We start from the raw sequence: 13,348 nt of genomic DNA, 5'->3' as shown, positions 1-13,348 counted from the left end.
TCATTGATAGGATTAAATGAATGTACAAACATAAGGGTTTTATGCAGCTTGTTCTTATGTGTGGTAACCATAAGTCGGGTGCTCGTAACTCAGGACTAGCCTGTATGTTGTGGAGGCTCTGATACTAGTAGGAGTATCGTGCATTTGAATACACATAGAAGGGTTGTCACCCAGTTAAGGACTCAGTCAATCCAGTAGTGTATCTGACAGTAACTGATAAATGGAGGTTCAAGGTTATATTAGTCAATTCACAATGTTCCTGTATCAATACAGGGCTATATATTTCAGATAAAGGGACTGGGGCTGGGGCTGAGAAGCTACCAAGCCTTCTATGAGGTAATTGCATGGAGTCTCTAGTGGATGAAACCCAATTGTCAGATGAAAATACTCAGGGATATAAAATGTTTTAACAAAGAAAGAGGATGCAACTGTTGAAAGAATGGCAACATCCTGACCAAAATGTCATTTAATAGTAGATTAAACGAAAATTTACCTGTTGAAGTTTGATCGTTATTTTATGAGAGTTACGATGAGGGATTACCTGAAGATGCCCGCCAGCCCGCATGCGCGGCAACCTTCAAAGCAGCGGTGTGAAATCACAGATAACAGTTGTTGAACTGAATATAGGAAGATTCGATAAACTACCAGCTGACCTTTATGAGAGAGGGTTGGGAGTGGAGGGCACGTAATCTCTCATCGTAAATCGTCATAAAAAAAAGATCAAACTTCAAACTGGTAAATTCTTGTTTAATCTTACATTTTACTTTGTTGTCACGTTAGAGATTCCGTGAAGATTTCAAAGCTCTGTGATTTCATGCCGTGAACACGAGTCCACACGTCACAACTGCATCAGTTGACCAAGGATGAGTGGAATTTTAAAATGAATTCAGACATGACATAGATTTAAAACATGCTGATACTATTTAATGAACAAATGATAATAATAGTGACCCCACTCATCCGGGATGAAATTATAATATAGAATCCAAAATAGAGTTGGCAGATACCCCTGGTCTGGCAATGGGTTTGCTATAAAACGTTTGGAAATTTTGCTCGTTTGACCATCCTGCTGCCGCTAGGATGTGGTCCAGCGGAACTTCCATAACCCTACCTGCTGATGTTGTTGCAGCACTGGTGGAGTGAGATTTGAAAACATCAGTGTCCACTCCTGCAGAAGCCAAAAATCCGTTTTAACCACCTGGAGATGGTCTGAGCTAATATCTTCTTATGAGGTTTTTTGTAACTAACAAACATTGCTAGTTCAGAGCCTCTAAGGCTCCAGGTGACCTTAATGTACTGTTGTAGATGTGTTACCACACACACAACCAAAGGTCCATGGATTATGCCATTGAAGTTGAGCCTGACGCCCCTGGTCTACTCTGCTTGACTAAGTCATGAACATAAAAAAGTTGTACTATTTGCAGATGTAACCATCCTGTCCAGTCGCAGCTTATGAAACCAGTGCCATGAGCATAGCCACTTTGTGAGTGAGTTTGACCAAGGACAGGGATGTAGCTGGAGCCCACCGGCGAAGCAGTGTCAGCACAACGTTAACATCCCATATCCCTGAGTACCTGGTCCTGGGGGGATTTGAGTTGAAGATGCCCTTCATAAACTGGATATCAGTGTGTGAGACCTGACAGAGTGGTGTCCCGATCCCAGCAACAAGTATGATGACAAGGCACTTTTGGCACAATTTATGGCACTTTAACTCAATCTCTCGTCTAAATATATACTTGAGAGGAATTTCAAGACATCTGTCGTACAATATGTTGGACTGTGAACAGAACACCCCCATTTCTTGATATTGGAGATGTATTATTTATTGGTACTAACTCTCCAGGCCGCAGTGATCACGTCCAACGTACGATCTGACAGTCCGAGCCCCAGGGAAGGTCTTCTCAGAGTCTGCAAAGTAACAATTAATTCAATCATGCAGTGGATGGTTTCCCCTGTCACGGGGTGAACCAGCAGATTTCTGCGTTTGGGAACAGCCATAAAAGGCTATTATCATTCCCAGTATGACTGAGAACCATGGCTGTGTAGGCCAGTCAGGCACTATCAAAATTGCTGAGGCGGAGTCTTTCTGGATCTTAAGGAAGCCCCGACTGATGAGGCAAAATGGGAGAATGCATAGAAGAACATTCCACCCCAGTGCGGCGAGAATGCATCTAACGCCACTGACCTGGGTCTGGTTCCCATGCAACATACTTTGGTAACTGGGGATTGAGTCTGGATGCAACAAGTCGATATCCGTGTTCCATACCGAGAGACAATGTCGTTAAACACTTTATGATCCAACATCCATTCTGTGTTATATTGAATTTCCGTGACCTGGTGTCTGCCACCTTCTCCCAATATAGCTTAATCCAAATAGTTCTTGTAATACACCAGTGCAAATTAAGGTTAGCCAATTATCACAGGATACTGACTTGATTCCACTCTTGCGATTAATGTATCCACCACTGTGGTGTTGTCAATCTGAAGTTGAACAGGCAGATGATGCATATTCCCACAATAAGCCTTCAACCCATGCAGTGCTCCCAGCAACTACCATGTTAAAACCATGTAACTGAAGAATTGATGACACATGCACATTTCATCATCCATCGTAGTTAGAGATGGTATTAGTAGCTCCCCATCCTAGAGCACTAGCATCAGTTTGTAATATAACTGAAGGTTTGTTGACCAAAATGTTACTGGAGCAATGCCGAATATTGGTCATCCACCATTGTAATTCAGAAATGCTGGCAAATGCTTCTGCTGGCAATTGCATAGGTCTGTTAAAGTGACCCGTATGGTATTTGAGTGCCTGCTCCTTTGCACGTTGTAAATTTTGATAATGCAAAGGCCCAAACTGTGCAGCTGGAAACGCAGCCACAGAGTAGCCAATTATACTAGCTATTTGTTGAATAGAAGGTTGCTCCTTAACAATAAGATTGTAACAGGCTTCTATTAATTCTCATATCTTGCCCCAAGGCAGAGTCACAGACATGTGAATAGAGTTAATGGTAAATCCCAAATAATCAATAACCCTAGATGGTATCAACTTGGATTTAACTGGATGGATGAGAAACCCCAATCTCTCAAAGATAAATTTAGTGGCTGAAACAGCTAAATTAGCTAATTTCAGAGTTTTTCAGAGTTGGCACTCACGCAGCCTGTTTGGCTACGTCTTCTCCAAGGAGAAGATTCGGTGGCTGGACAATGCTGGCCTCGCAATCCTTCATCTCCCCAGATAGCGCTGTTCACTGCCAGCACTTTCAGGAATGCACAGTTTATAGGTGTATGTTCCTGTAATGATGTGACATGAGGTCACTGATGCTTACCAAGCTTGTAACGTGAGGGGAAACTCTACCCCCCCCCTCCCCCGGGTTTTGTGCCAAAAGCTGGAAGCCAACTCTTCCTGCAGCGGCTCCTCCGTTAGCGAGTATATCGCAACCCTTGATGCCATGACAGATAATTCTTGAACCCCACGCATGTACTCCAGTATGTTTCACGGACATACTTCCGAGTTTGGAGTCAGTCACACACTGACCCCTCGCACCCCCCTCCACAGAAAGGGGGATTTGTAAGCAGCCCTGAAACAGGTGCTGCTGCAGGTCCCCGACGAGACCTGCGCTGATATAACCTCGTTCCAAGGACCATATCAGGTTGGAGCATCACCTCAGTGGGATGAACGCCCTGCGGACGTATCCACCTGGGTAAAACGTCCGAGGACGTACCCATGGGGGGAACCCTCCTGGCCTGACTTGTCCCAGTCCAGCCCTCTCAGACTCCGTTTGGCTGCACACCCTCTCAGGGCTGCCGGAGTCTAAAGTCGCTGATCGCACTGTCAGCGACTCGGGTAGCGAACCCGACCACCGCCGGCTACCCGCATTTCCATGGTCCATAGCCGGGCTTCCCTTCTCCGTAGCCGGGTTTCCCCGCAGTCTTCGTAGCCGGGTTTCCCCGTGGCTCATCATGATTTTGCCCGGTATTGTCATCCAGCAGGAACTCTGTAAAAGTGCTTCCTGCAAGCAAAATCACAACCTGAAAATAAGCTCGAAAACTTATCTGCAGGGTTTGAAACTTACTGCTGGAGGAGCGACGCGCCTGCCAGCCAGTCGTTGCGCCATGCGTTAGACGTATTGACGCGCATGCAGGCTGGTGGGCTTCTTCACAGAATCACTCACGAAATGGAGAAACTGTTCATCAAGATGTGTGTGAAGTGAAAACAACTAACTAAATGCCAGATTGAAATGGCCAAATATGTTAAAATGTCTGTCCATTAGGAGAGGTCAATGCAAAAACTGATGGTATATCCAGATTGAGGATATTTCCTTCTCAATATAGGGAATTGCAAGGATTGGAATAATGATAGGCTGACTAAATCATATTCATCAATTCTTCTGCATGATTTAAAAAAACGAAATGCTGGAATATTTCAGCAGGTCAGGCAGCATCTGTGGAAAGAAAAACAGTCATTGTTTCATATCCGGGACCTTTCAACAGAAGTGAATTAAAGAGAGGCAAAGAGTTGATTATGAGTAAGTTATTTGTCAGGAACAGACCACACTTTGGCTCCAAAACATGTAAATCAAGCGGGACTTTTATAGCCTAATACCAACGTGACTTCACATCGAATCCATTAAACGTGAGGCAAACCGTCAGTCATTTAAAGCAGGGGAAGGGAGACAAACAACGACGAAAAACTGCCACCACAATTGAATAACAGAGGCATCATCAAAGGCCAGCGGTGAAGTGGAAGTGTCTCAACCCCCACTCCCCAAAACTTACATTCATACAATTCAGGAAGTAGTTTAAAACTACAGCTGCAGTTAAGAGTCCAAAATGAAAAGATGAGGAAAGCAGTTGTGTGCACATTTGAGAACGTAGTAATGAGTCATCGGTGTTCCAAAACTTAACCTCCAGCACGATGTTCTGTCTCCATCTCCTGCCCATGGGTTTTTTGGGGTTACTTTATAATCAAAAAATGTATTCCAATTATTAAAAAATATATTTACACTACAATAAAACAAGCCAGAACCCACCACCATAATACAATACAAACATATAATCCATAATAAACTACTATACAACTATGTTACAATCCTTATGGAGGATGCATTCAACACCCTGCGGAGCCAGCGTCCCGCAACGCTCCTCAGGGTGCCCGTAGACAGGGCGTATTTCCCTTTCTAACCCCACCCGGCATGGACGTAACCCCGGAAAAGGGGCAGGCAGCCGGCTCGGTTAGATCCCTCCACCGTCTGGCGCGTGGACTCGCGGATGGCCAGCTTGGCCAGGCCAGGAGCAACCCAACCAGGACATCTTCAGCCCTACCCTCTCCCCTACGCACAAGGTGTCCAAAGATGAGGACGGTGGGTGAAAAATGCAGCCAGAAGGAAAGGAGCAGCCCCTTTAGGTATTGAAACAGTGGCTGCAGCCTCACGCACTCCATGTACACGTGGTACACAGACTCTTCCAGCCCGCAAAAGTGGCAGGTGGCTGGCGAGTCTGTAAACCGCGAGAGAAACAGGTTGCAGGGAACACCTCGGTGCAATACCCTCCACCCCAGGTCCCCAGTGTAGAGGGGGAGAATCCCTGCGTAGAGGGACCCCCACCGGGGGTCCCCCTCATGACCGGAAGGCAACACCGACTGCCAATTGGTGTCTGGACGGTGGACCAGGGCGAGGAAGTGCAGGGTGTGGAGGAGGAGCCTGTACAGGACACGCCTCCCTGCATCTCGGAGGGAGGACGATGGGTGTCGAGGAAGGCGGCTCAAATTGTGTGGGACCGGCTCCCAGGATGGATTACGGCGCCTGGGTCTGATGAATACTTCCGGCTGAGCGGGGGCTTGCTCAACCGCAGGTACTCCACACGTTTGAGCCCCCCCGACACCCGGTGGGGCGGGACAAGGACCGGCTGCTCTCACGCCCGGGCCGTCACCCTCCGCCGGCGGAGGTGGGGCCCGGTCAATGGCAACCAGGTTCCAGACTCTCAACAAGTCCCTCTAGAAGCCGGGCATCCCCATCAGGACCGCACGACTGATGCCCACCATCGGGATCCGCATACCTCCTTGAAGGCAGCGGCTCCGTTGGAAAAAGTGCGTCGCCAGCACGTGCCACCTGGGAGGATGCCCTGAGTACAGGTATCTCTGCAAGGTCCTGAGGCAGAGAGCCGCTAACTTGGTGCGAATGCACACCAGCGACTGACCGCCCTCCTCGATCGGGAGACTCAGGACCGCTGCAGAGACCCAGTGCTTTCCGTTGCCCCAGAAGAAGTCCACCAACTTCTTCTGGATGATCCCAGCAAAGGTGGCTGATGGGACCAATGTGGTCAATCTGTACCAGAGCATGGAGGCCATGAGTTGGTTAATGACCAACACCCAGCCCCGGTAGGAAAGCTCTCTGAGGTGACCCGCCCAGCGCCTGAGCCGAGCGAGTGACTTCAGCTCCAGCTGCTGCCAGTTCGCCAGCCAGTCTCCGCCCCGGGACTCAGTAGACTCCCAGGTAGAGGAGGTGCGTGATACCGACACTTGAAAGACCTCATCTCCTCCGGGAGGGAGTCCACCTACCAGGGACCCACCAAGAATACAGAACATTTCCCCCAGTTGATCCTGTCAGAGGAGGCGGTCCGAGAAGAACTCGTTGGCACTCAACGCATCCTCTGCAGGTCGATGGGGTGGGTGACCATGAGAGCACGTCATTGGCGTAGACCGAGAGGACCACCTCCATGTCCCGGCTCGCATAGAACCTGCCCGTACAACTTCCATCCGTAAGCAGACTAAGGAATGGCTCCACGCAGATGTTCCCATGGGTTGTTGGGGTGGACGGAGATCAGATGCATGGCCTACAGACCCACAGCCATCACACTGACCGATGCAGCTGAGAGCCCAACACACACACGCACTGCACTCAGACTCGCACGGCACACACACACACACACACCTTGGCTTGCACCCTCTCATGGCGTCTCCCATTAAATGCTGCTATTCACCCAGCACATTACCACCGCCCGTTACTTATGCAAGATGCAAGATGGGTTTATCGTCACGTGTACCATAAGGCACAGTGAAATTCGAGTTACCATACGGCCACACCAAGTGAAAAGCAGTAAGATATACAATCACATCAAATAAAATTTAACATAAATATCCGCCACATTGGCTCCACATTCCTCACTGTGATGGAAGGCAATAAAGTCCAATCTCTCCCTCTTTATTCTCCCGCGGTCGGGGCTGTTGAACCATCTGCGGTCGGGGCCCTCAAAGCTCCCGCAACCGGCCATTCGAGGCCCTCATGTCGGGGTGATGGAACTCCCACGTCGGGACGGTTGAAACTAACCACGGCTTGGAGTCCCGACTCAGTCTCTAACCAGCGACCACGATGTTTAAACCAGGCGCCACGATGTTAAAGACCACAGGGATGACCGCGGTTGGAGCTCTCCACAGTTGATCCCCAGCAAGGGGATCGCAGCTCCATGATGGTAAATCCGCGCAGCGCCCGCATTGAAGTGCCGGGTCGGTCTCCGGGAGAGGCCGCTCCGCTCCACGATGTTAGGCTGCAATGGGGGACGGAGATACAACACGGAAAAGATCACATCTCCTTCGAGGTAAGTGATTGATTAAAGTTTCCCCCAACCCCCCCCCCCCCCCCCCCCACACACACACACACACACAAAACAAACCAAGAACCCCCTGGATGTTTATTCCTTAATATTAATTGATTAAGCCTCTTGGAACAGTTTATGAAAGCCTGGTCATTTAAGAGAAATGACCAAAGGATTTGGACAACATGCTCAGTGTGGAAGCCACAGAGTTAGATTTTACTTCGGAGTCACGTGAGTGACTACGTGAAGAAGCCCACCAGGCGCATGCGTGTTATTGCGCTACACGCATTGCAACTCGTCATTGTCGGGAGGAAGGGCGTTCCTCCCGAACGGCAGGGTTTCGAACCTGCAACAGTAAGGTAAGGGAACTTCGTTCCATACTTACCTTTTTTCTACAGAAGGCTGTTGAAAGCTGGCGGGGGAGGAGTCTGCAAGCAGCAGACGGCCAGCAACGGCCAGTGGCACGACAGTCTCTCTTAGCGGGAGTCCGTGCGTCTTCAGCTCCGGTAAAAAGAACGGAGTACTCCGGAGCCGTCAGTCCGACAAACTCGGACAACAGCCCCGAGGACGCTACAGGGGTCTGTCGGCTGCGGAAATCATAGCGGGAGGAAGGACGTTCCTCCCGAATGGCAGGTTGAGAACCAGCAACAACAGGTAAGAGAATTCCTTACCTTTTTTCTTGATTGCAGGAAGGCTGCCGAGGTGCCGTTGAACAGCAGCAGGCAGCCAGCAACGGACGTCGGCACCACTATCTCCCATAACGGGAGCGACTGCCAAACTTCACCCCAAACGGGTGGAGGAAATCGGAGCCAACAACCCACAAAGACAGTGGGTTGTATTTGTGCTCTGTCCCCTTTTTAATATTAGGGGACAAAAGGAGATTGCGCTCCTGCCGTGGCTAAACCAGGTGGAGTAAGCGCAACAGGGGACTACAGCTGCGGCCGGAGTCGGCTCCCGTAATGGGAATAGCTGTGCCCGACTTTCGCTCCCGACTCGCTCCCGCACCGGGCCGGGCGGGACAGGGAGCAAAACTAATGTTTCCCCGCGCTAGGTCTGTAAAGGAGGGGAAGCTGGAAAAAGGAGTGTCCACAGTGCTGCTAGTGAAGCTGGCTGGGGGAGACAGCGCTGTCACAGGCAGCCGGCAGCAGCAGCCAAAGGCACATTTAACTCCCGTTATAAGGAGAGCAGTGCCGACTTTGGGTCCCGCGCCGGGCCAGAACACCACGGCCGGGCGGGAGACCATTCAAATGGGGCCGTTGACTTTGACAGTCATTAACGGCAGCAGACGGGCTAGAATGACGCTCACCCGTAGCAATGGACCTGCAGGTAAGAGCTGCGGTTTTTTGTGGTTTTTTTTGCATTTCTATGCTGTTTGCAGATGTAGAAAAAACGGGCTGCGATAAAGCTGGTGGCTAGATGTCCTCTACACCAGCCATATCCACTCCACGGAAGGACAGTAAGGACAAAGCTGGTGAGGGAGGACCGTGGAGTAGCGGGCAGCCAGCAGCAGCCAGTGGCACTTGGATCACCCGTAGTGGGATCAGCTGTGCCCGATGTCGCCTCCGCACCGGCCAGATCCACGCGGCCGGGCGGAAAGGCTAGACACAAAACAAACAAGGTCGTGGACTCAGAGGAGTCCGACTTTGAATCACCGCCGGCGGCCAGCGCCCGAGAGCGCTGGAGCGGGAAGAAGCGGTGTATGGAGCTTTGCTCCAACGTGACAGACTCCGGGACATGGAGTCGGGTCACTGTGGGCCCTATGATAACCCACAGCAGTACCTCTTTGAGGGCTGTACAGTGCTTCTACCTCATCAGAGGGAAACACTGCGGGTCAGTTCTGGGCTGACCTGGAAAAGGGGTCCGCAGAATAAAGTGTGCAAGGGGTGCAGGAACAAGATAACCTACTGGAACCTAGCACCCCCACGCACCCACCAGCAAAACTGGTGAAAGCTCGAAGGACCAGTACTCAAAAACATGAGTCTTTCAGGCCATGGCCCAAACCGGCCTTCTCGGAAGATGCGGGACCTCCAACGCCAACCAAACCGTAAATCCAGACCCCAGCGCTACAACAGCGAAGAACCTACAAAAGGTAAACCTGCCACTACTAACTATGGAGGTAGGTGGGTCTGGTTCCCTACAAACAGTGGGCACGGAGATTGCATAGAGATAACACTCTCTTCTGAATGCATGGAGCATGATAACAACCGATATCTGCATTTTAAGCAGTATCCACGGATATACAACAGAGTTTATGCACAAGTACAGCCCTCCAGTTCAACATATACTGAACCGAATGTTCGTGCTTTCTGATAAAGGAAATCAAAAGCGCAAGCTGAACTGAAGCGGCTTTACATAAAAGGTGTAATTGAGAAAACTCAACACGAACCATTAAAATTCGTGTCCAATATATAAACAAAAAGATGATGGTCATCGCATCATCATAGATCTAACAAAATAGATACCTTTGTTACTGCTTAACAATTAATTCCCAAAGGTTACTTCAATGGCCAGCATCATTTTAAAATATGCTTACTATTCAGTGCCTATACGAGGTGACCACAGATGTTAGTTAAGTTCTACTGGGTGGGACTACTCTAGCAGTATAAAGCACTGCCAAATGGGTTATCATCAGCCCAGGCTGTTCACAAAAAATTTTGAAACCAGCCCAAGCGTTTCTACGGAAATGTATACACATGGTCATGACATATTTAGATGACATACTCATTATGTGCAAAAACTTTGGAATTGGCAAAACAAACTGTAACAGCCACAAAAAAGTTATTTGGGGAACTGGGATTCATTTCATCCAGTTAAATCTAAACTAACGTCTCCCACTACTATGGACTACCTGGGGTTTCACCATTGACATGTCGGTGACACTGCCTAAGCGAAAGGTTACAGATTTAATAGAGGCTTATAAAAACCTCACTGACATCAGCAAACCATCCATCAGATTGGTAGCCAAAGTAATTGGCATAATGATGGCTGCCTTTCCAGCCACACAATTTGGACCTCTACATTACCAAAACATACAGAGAGAAAAAAACAAGCACTCTAAATTATGCAGGTCACTTTGACAGATCTGTGAAACTACCAATCAGGCTAAAATGGAATTAAATTGGTGGATAGATAAATCTAGCCTTGTTCCTATCCAAGCATTGTCACTAACCGTTTCCATGGTACTACAAACTGATGCCAGAACAATTGGTGCGGAGCCACCAATACCAATACCACCGTTGTAGCATACATTAACCACAGGGTGGAAACAAATCGACATCATGTGACAATCTGGCCATACAAATTGGCAATGGTGTCTCCAGAAAGATATTTGGATATCAACCATTTATCTACCAGGAAGACTAAATTCAGTGGCAGACACCAGGTCCCAGTTATCAAGTTATGTTACACAGGAACCAGACCCTGGGGCAGCGGCGACAGATGCATTTTTCGCTGCATTGGAGGGGAGGGGAAATTGTTTATTTGCGCATTCCCTCCTTTCCTGCCTCATCAGTCGGGTATTAAGGAAATACAACAGACTCTGCATCTGGAATTAGTAGTACCCGATTGGCCTACACAATAATGGTTCCCAGTGGTATCAAACATGGTATCAGAGACATGAACATCCCGTCTGTTCTGGAATATCTGTCAGGCCTCCACTATGATGAGGGGCTCAGTTACAGTGCCATCAACTGCGCCAGAAGTGCCCTATCGACTTACCTATGGCAGGGGACAGACCATTACACTGTTGGGACTGACCCACTGGTACAAAGCCTATGAGGAGTACCAGATACTCCCATATATGGGATGTGAGTATAATCCTGAAGATGCTCAGGAATTGGTCTCCAGCAACAGTTCTGTCCTTACACAGACTGACATTAAAACGGTCATGCTAATGGTATTGGTCATGGCACAGAGGATACAGTCACTGCAAAACAAGACTGGACAACATGACTTTCTCAACGGAAAATATTACGTTTCATATTTATGAGATAGTAAGCAGAACAGAAAAAAGGATCAGCAGGCCTCTATATACAATTAGGTCATACCCAACAGATGACCGTCTGTGTGTAATAAAACATCTGTCGTTACACATGGAGAAAATGAATATCCTAAGAGGCAATGAAAAGGCACATTTTTTATCAGCCACTAGCAACCACACCAAGAGTGACGGTCCAGACCATCTCAAGATGGCTGAAACAGTTGCTAAACACATGCTGGGGTGGACACTAAAATTTAAAAAATCTCTTTCCACCAGGGCTGCAGCTACATCGGCAGCGATTCAGTTGGATGTACCAATGGACCAAATCCTCAAGGCAGCAGGATGATCTGGAGGGGAAAAACATTCCAATTATTTGTAATAAACCAGTAATGAAACCTGGAACATTTGCAAAAACAATTTAAGTTCTGTAAATTAATTTAAACCCATATAAAGGGGTTATAAATTTGTGTTAAAAATTTTATGATTTCAATGTCGAATTCATGTCCAAATTATGTTAACACAATCCTCCCAACAGTCAAGGCAGACGTGATGCATGGACTCGTTCCACGGCATGAAATCACAGAGCTTTAAAATCTTCACGTAATCACTCACGTGACTCCGAAGTAAAATAGTAAGATTAAACGAGAACTTACCAGTTTGAAGTTTGATCTGTATTTTATGAGGAGTTACGATGAGGGATTACGTGCCCTCTGCTCCCACCCAGATCATATACTTAACTGGTACCTCTTCTCTAATCTTACTATGTTTAGTCATTACAGTTATCTGTGATTCCACACCGCTGCTTTGAAGAATGACACGCATGCGCCTGGCGGGCTTCTTCACGTAATCCCTCATCGTAACTCCTCATAAAATACAGATCAAACTTCAAACTGGTAAGTTCTCGTTTAATCTTACTATTAAAGAGCGTTCTCTCTTAAGGCAGAGATAGACAAATTCTTCATTAGAACGGGTGTCAAGAGCACTTTAGTGTTGGGTGTGTGTGAGTGTGATTTAGTGTGTGTGTGAGCGAGTCTGTGTGTGTGTGCGTGCGTGAGTCAGTGTGTATGAGTGTGTGTATGTGTGTGAGTCTCTTTGTGTGTGAGTGTGTGAGTCAGTGTGTGAGTGTGTGTCAGTGTGTGTGTGTGTGTGAGTGAGTCTGTGTGTGTGTGAGAGTGAGCCAGTGCGTGTGAGTGTGTGTTTGTACATGTGTGAGTCTGTGTGCGTGAGTCAGTGTGTGTGAGAGTGAGTCTGTGTGTGTGTGTCTCTCTCTCTGAGGGTCTGTGTGTGTGTATCTGTGTGTGTGTCTGTGTGTGTGTGACTGAGAGTCTGTCTGTGTATGTGACTGAGAGTCCGTGTGTGAGTGTGAGTGTGAGTGTGTGTGTGTGAGTGTGTGTGTGTGAGAGTCTGTGTGTGTGTGTGAGAGAGTCTGTGTGTGTGTGTGTGTGTGTCTGAGGGTGTGTGTATGTGAGGTTGTGTGTGTGTGTGTGTGTCTGTGTGTCTGAGAGTCTGTGTATGTGAGTTTGTGTGTGTGTGTGTGTGTGTCTGTGTGTGTGTGTGTCTGTGTGTGTGAGAGTCTGTGTGTGTGAGAGTCTGTGTGTGTGAGTGTCTGTGTGGTGGAGGGTGTGTGTGTGATTCACAAATAGTACAAATAATATAGTCTTTCGTAGTTCAGAGCTTATTTGTTGTTTAATAGCCTAATGGCTAACAGGAAGAAGCTGTTCCTCAATGTGAATGTTACAGTTTTCAGTTTACATAAGTTGGACATGATTCCAGAAG

Source organism: Amblyraja radiata, chromosome 15 (assembly GCF_010909765.2).
Source record: "Amblyraja radiata isolate CabotCenter1 chromosome 15, sAmbRad1.1.pri, whole genome shotgun sequence".
Classification (NCBI taxonomy): domain Eukaryota; kingdom Metazoa; phylum Chordata; class Chondrichthyes; order Rajiformes; family Rajidae; genus Amblyraja; species Amblyraja radiata.
The sequence above is the reverse complement of the archived record's forward strand: the minus strand, read 5'-3'. Positions refer to the sequence as shown.